The sequence below is a fragment of the Balaenoptera acutorostrata genome, chromosome 3 (genome assembly GCF_949987535.1).
Source record: "Balaenoptera acutorostrata chromosome 3, mBalAcu1.1, whole genome shotgun sequence".
In the NCBI taxonomy this organism is placed as follows: domain Eukaryota; kingdom Metazoa; phylum Chordata; class Mammalia; order Artiodactyla; family Balaenopteridae; genus Balaenoptera; species Balaenoptera acutorostrata.
The window spans coordinates 24,950,728-24,957,488 of NC_080066.1; positions in this window are offsets into that span (position 1 = coordinate 24,950,728).

The window sequence follows — 6,761 nt, forward strand, 5'->3', positions numbered from 1 at the left end:
TCTGGAACATCTACCCTCAGCTTTCTTTCCATGGTTAGTCCTGATGCAGCCTTCCAATTTTAGCTCAAAGGTCACATTCCAGCCCACTGAGACTAGATCAGATTCCTCTGTGGTAAGTTCTCTTTGTTCATTGTTATTTCCTTTTAAAATGCTTAATTACTAGTTATATCTTGGTTGATTTAACAATTTGATTATTTGCCTTAGGCTGTAAGTTGTATAAGAGGACAGTTGTGACTAGTACATACAGTTGCTTAATAAATGTTTGTTAAAGGAATGAATGAATGAAGAAAGAATACATGTGACTTGACCAAGCACAAGTTTTCCTAAGGAAGTGGAACAACAGGGATTAAAGAGAAGACACGACTTAGATGATTCAGTGAACAGAAAATCGAGGGCACCAAGACATTGGAAACAGCTTCCCTCCTGCATATCCATTATTAATCATTATGGCTCCACGGCTACGTTTGTGGCTTTTGTTCATCATGATCCAGATTTGCCCCCCACTCTTCTCCAGGCCTACTTCATTTGTTCTTCCCTTGAGTCTTTGGGCCCCTCATTCTTTATGAATAAAGTACCTTGCATCTTCAATCTCTTCCCATCCACCTAATGGAGACTATGATGGTCTGTAGGAGAACATAGCCTTGAGGAAAGAAGACCTGGGTTTGGATGTCAGGCTCTATTACTTGGGCACACAGATCTCTATTTGCTTTTCTCCATCTGTAAAATGGACTTTTATTAGATAGCTATTGGTGCAATAATGCTACATAACAAACAACCCCAAACAAATATTGTTCTTTCTCAAGGGTCTGTGGATTGGCTATGGTTTGGTGAATCTCAGCTGGGCTTGGCTCTGGGCTGAATGTTGAGTTCATATCTTTTCCACGTGTCTCACTGGGGCCATGGTTGGGGGGCAGGAGGTATTCGGGGCATGCCTTCTTCTGGATGGACATCAGGACTGTAAGAAAGCGGGAGGGATACCCACGGCTCCTGATGGCCTCTACTTGGAAATGGCACAGTTACTTACGCCCACATTCCATCAGTCAAAGCAAGTCTCAGAGCAGAGGCCAACATCAAACAGGAAAGCAGTTCACACCTTCCACCATGGGAGCTGCTGCAGAGTCACATGGAAAGTATAATTTTATAACAGGGAGGAAGCGAAGAATTGAAAACAATGTAACCTACCACGGCAATCTACACATATGTGAGAGGGTCAAATAGGGATCCTGTGAATGGGTTAAAACATCTGTTTTTATTGCTATTGTGAAAAATACCTACATATGTCTTTCTTCTAATGAAACATTGTTCCTTGAAGTATGTCAAAGTGGGTGCCCTTGCTGTGGTGTTGGTACTTGACCTCACGTTTGGTCTTGAACCCCTACTTGACTGCTCTTCACGGCCCATTGAATCGAGCACCTTGTCCTTGGCTGAGCATTCACAACTCTTCACAACGTAAAGTCAACATAAAGTTTCAAACCTTATCAAACTCCCATATGTACACGTTAGGCCTGACAGACTGGACTACTCAATGTTCCTGAAAACTCTGTGTCACCCTGGAGTCGTGTACACAGATCTTTCTTCCCAGAAGACCCTCTGTGGTACCCTATCCTATTTGTCTGAAATACTTACCATCCCTCTCTACCAGGCCCATCCCTACATGGCCTTCCTGACATTTCTCTCATCCACTGACATCAGTGTTGGCCACGTGACTTGCTCTGGCTATTGAACCGTGAGGTTGATAGAGCAGAGGCTTTCAGAGCCATCACAGGGTTCCCCTGATGGTGTTTCCTCTTTGCCATGAGAGCAGCATGTCTCAGACAGTAGCTACTCTTCCAGCTGAGTCCTGGAGTCAAGAAGACGTACGGAAGAGTGAGTCAAAGCCGACCCACACCTGACGTGTCACCTGAGTGAGAAATAAACCCTTGTGATGACAGTCCACGGAGAGCTGGGGGCTGGTTGTTACTGCAGCACGACTTAACATCAGACTACTGATGAACCCTCCCACCAATGTGGCAGGACAGAAAGAACAGGGGCTTTAAAATCAGACAGACCTGCATTCAAATCTTGTTGGCATCCATCACTTCCCTATGAAAGAAAATTCGTTGACCTCTGTGACTCTCAGCTTCCACGTTTGTAAGATGAGGACTAGCATATCAACCCTCAAGAATGTTGTGGGCTTAGTGATGGTTTAGGTACGGTATCTGTGGTGGAGAAGCCCCTCTTGTAGAGAAGGTCTTCAGTTACAGTAGTTCTAATTGTTTTTATTGTTAATGTTACACTTCTTGTTGAAATGCCACTTATTTTCTCAAGGATTTGATATTTCTCATATCACAAAGGTTTGTTTCTCTGGATGTCTCAAACAAAATAAATCAACACCCCACCCCCACCCCACCACCAAGAAGACTTCTCAGAGAAGTACTTCTCAAAGAACCTTCTAGACTTCCCATTAGGGAGCATCACCAGGCACTGCACTTTGCTGTCCCCTAGAGGTGTTGGCTGGAAAAACTCATCATAAAGATCACAGAAGCAATGGATTCCTACAAGAAGCAGCTGTCACGCCATGAAAAATGGAAGCTATTACAAATATAACTGTAATAAAATCTACCATTTATTGAGTGTCATGCATCAGGTGCTACACATAACTTTATGAATCAGGGTCTACTGCATACTAATTTTATAGTTCGGAAAAGGAAGGTACAGAATAGTTAAATCACTCGCCCTGGAAGATGCAGCTATTATGAGATAGAGACTTCCCTCAAACCTGGGGCAGACTGATTCTATAAAACCCCCGTCTTCACCACTACACTGTATTGATCTTACAAGCTTATGCTCCTATGCCTGCAAAATCTGCTCAAAAGACACTACTGCCAACCACAAATAAAAAACAAAAGTTCTTTGCCCCTACTTTGTTCTTTCTCTTGGTGAACAAATAACTCTTCTAAAGGCCAGTGGGGATTTTATGTTACAGAGACAGGGAAAAACCATATTGCTTCATTCTAAAAGAAAAAAATAACAATAAAACCAGAGTCTTCCCTGGCTTAGGTTAAAGACCAGGTTTATTAGACACCATCTTCTCTCACGGCCGAGGTGGCGGCTCCAGTAATTATTTTGAAAGGCGAGTAGTCACACCCCTGTATGACTCAGAATGAACCTGGGATCAGGGTGCCCCTTGGCCATTCTGTTACCATAATGATTTCAGCATTTATGAAAGAGACTAATGACTGAAATTGCTATCAACATTTGCAGCAGAGAGACAGCAAGTTGGAAATTGGATTTTCCTCTCTTCTTGCTAATGAGTTCTTTTCTCAAGGTGCCGACGCTTGGAGTGGGAAGGGAAATTGGTAATTCTTTTTCTGTGTTGTATTCTTACTAATGCCTGTGCTGAAATGCCGGCAACGCGCCTGTGACAGTGGAAGGTTATGTGAAACCATAAAAATATTGTCAGAGGAAATGGCTTAGCTGGGGACACCTTAACCCACTTAAGAAGTGGAAACTTTAATTGCACAAAACATGAAGGGTTTTCAAGTGGGTGTACACGTGTCAAGTACGTCTACCTCAGGAGTTGCAGTGACCAGAGTAAAGTAACTCTTCGTTTGTTTGTTTCCTTTTGATGGTATTCTCAGGAGAGGTTGCCAAACAACAGATGTCAGATGGTTCTGGAAGAGTTGTTTCTAGTGGTACCTTTTCTTTAGGTGCCTATTGGCAAGGCATAGAGGCCCTCTTTGCACATGGGAACATGATGGACACATGTAGTTCTTGCTCAATTACAAAGGTACATCGACTGTTGGAAAAAACCCTTGATTTCCATAAACAAAACCCAGAACAGCACTCAGAATTCATTCCAGCCTTTCGTGAAAGCGTTCCTCTAAGTCTGGATGGAGGTGAAGCGTGAGTCATCAGAACTTGTCAATGTGGCTGACTTCTTGCAACAAAGTGTGTGATGAGTGTTTAGCATTTTCTTGGCCAGATCCTCCAACATTTCACTCTAGGGCTCCCTGGTGACCAACCCCACCCTTTCAGCCTGACAATTTCCTTGAAGGAGACAAGGTATACTGGTGACAACGTTGATAAGGGTCCAATCCAGAAATGTTTCAGACTCAACCAAGGTAAATGTAGGCTCATTTTCAGAAATGACAATGTTTCTGACAATACAGGGGTTACAGATAATTGTGGAAAGCAGTGATTTCCACGGGAGGGATCTGAGGGGTAAAGCAAGGAGCATTCCAAAGCCATGTTGGAATAGCTATGTGATCAGTGTCCAGCTAAATCAATGTGTTTTGAAGTTAAAAAAAAAGAGAGGAAAAAGAAAAATCCCTCCTAACCACCCCCCCCCATTTTGGTCTATTTCCTTCCATTCTCTTTGGTTTTTTGCCCATGCATATTTTTCTTCACCTTAGTCATAATGGCTTGGTTTGCCAGTAGTTAACTCAGCGGCTGCACGTGCCTTAAATAGGGCAGAAAGACTAGCAGCTACATTGATGAAATGGTCCAAGAATGTCCCTCTGAAGCCCTATAGAACTGTACTCTCTTAAGAAAAACAACAACAAAACAATCCAAATAGGCAGTTAAGGGAAAAATGAAAACTGGAAATTGTTTAGATAACGTGCTACTGGTTAACTCCTAGTTCTTAACTTTTCTCACCTTTCTGAACTACTTTGGGTCTATTTTCTCAATTATATCAAATAGTAAAAAATTCTGAGGTTAATGACCCTTTGATCACCTAGAATATAAATTCCTTCATGATATAAAATGATTTTCAGGAAGAAATGCAAATAGGCAAAATTGGGCTTCATCTGTGCATGTTTTAGAATCTACATTTTTGCATCATCTCAGAGCCTGTTTGTGTGAGATTCTAGCCTATAGCATAGTTGGTCCTAAGTCTGGGGCCGTGAGTCACTGGCAGCTCACGACAAATTTTCACTGGTCAGTAGCAAAATGAGAAGAGAAAAATACGAGTTTTTCATCAGGCTAAATTCATTCAATTTAAGGAATTGCTCTTTATTCCCAGATTATGCTCTTCTGTCCTATTCAATGATGGGGTTTTGTTTTTTATTTTATTTTATTTAAAAAATTTTATTTGAGTATAGTTGCTTTACAATGTTGTGTTGGTTTCTGCTGTACAGCAAAGTGAATCTGTTATACGTATACATATATCCCCTCTTTTTTAGATTTCCTTCCCATTTAGGTCACCATAGAGCACTGAGTTCCCTGTACGGTAGGTTCTCATTAGTTATCTATTTTATACATAGTAGTGTATATGTGTCATTCCCAACCTCCCAATTCATCCCATCCCCCTTCCCCCCTTGGTATCCAGAAGTTTGTTCTCTACTTTGTTTTTAATGTATTTACTTGACCAAAGTATAGAGTAGTCAATCCTACAATAATATTCCAGATTTAAAATTTTATTCTTCGATGAAAGCCTATAGTCTAGGGACCTCTGGCTGCTGCCCTCACGAGCTCTCTGCAGACACAGGGTCTGGAGGGGAGGAGAATAAGAAGGTCGCAGCAACAACCATGGTGACCAAACAACAGCTAACACTGTAGAGGTGCTTACTGTGTGTCAGGCACTGCTCTGAGTGCTTTACACAGATCAGATCATTTAATCCCCCCAAAGTCCTCTGAGGTGGGTGCAAATAAGCATTCTTGTTTTCCAAAGGAGGAAACTGAAACCTAGAGTTCTAGAACTCTGAAACTCCTGTGTTCTAGAAACAATTCTGTGACCTACTTCAGTTTTGAATCAAATTCCACAACTCATGACTGGAACTCAATTTATAGGATTAAGCATGATATTAACATGGTCTGCTTCCCATCTACCACCTGGTTCTCCTCTAAGAAGTCTTCAAGTGGCTAGTCCTTGCTATTATTTACTAAGCAAGCTTTTTATTCAGATTTGATTCCACTTGATTTAGGCTACAGGGACTATCCATAGTCTTCAGAAATAGCTCATTCTGTCATCTCTATGCTAACAACCAAGCAACACGGTCCACGCAGAGATTCGTCTGGCAAGCCGGAGGACTTGTATGCATTGTGCTGAGGTTGAGAAATGAGGCCCTTCATTTCCTTCTCCATCCTGGTTACTTATTGGCAAGTAGATTTCCCTGTGTGGAAATTAGTTTCAATATTTATTTAGGACTTGACACTCTATTACCGTGTTCAGAAATCTGCAAAGTGTACTTTTCCTCCTTTTTCCCCGTATGTGAGCAGGGAGCTCAGCCTCTGCACACATCAATGAAAAGAAATCCTCCCAAACATATATATTTACATACATGTATATATGTTTACATACATATATATATATATTTTTTTTTTCACTGTGCCATGAGGCATGTGGGATGGTAGTTCCCCGACTGGGGATTGAACCCGTGTCCCTAGCATTGGAAGTGCGGAGTCTTAACTGCTGGACCAGACCAAAAACTTCAGATATTTTTAAAATAATATTGAACCTCAACGAAAACTTTGTCTATAAATTTGTATGGTATGGATGTTTTTTTCCTCTCGACAGACTGTTCCCAATGTACTTAGAGTGTATGAGAATCAGGGCTGGTCATCATCAGAGTGAGTGGGCATTTCTTTCTCTCTTCAAGGTGCAGTAAAATGCTGTTCTCCAAACACTAGCCATGGCCTGGAATTCTGGGGATTGGGTGGGGGGAGCCACCCATTCTGGAGCCATCACAGTAGCCATTTTTGTTATTGTTTTCTTCAAAATAAATCTCTGGCTCAAGTTACACCCCTGGGATCCTTGCCCTGTATTGAGCAGGTAACAC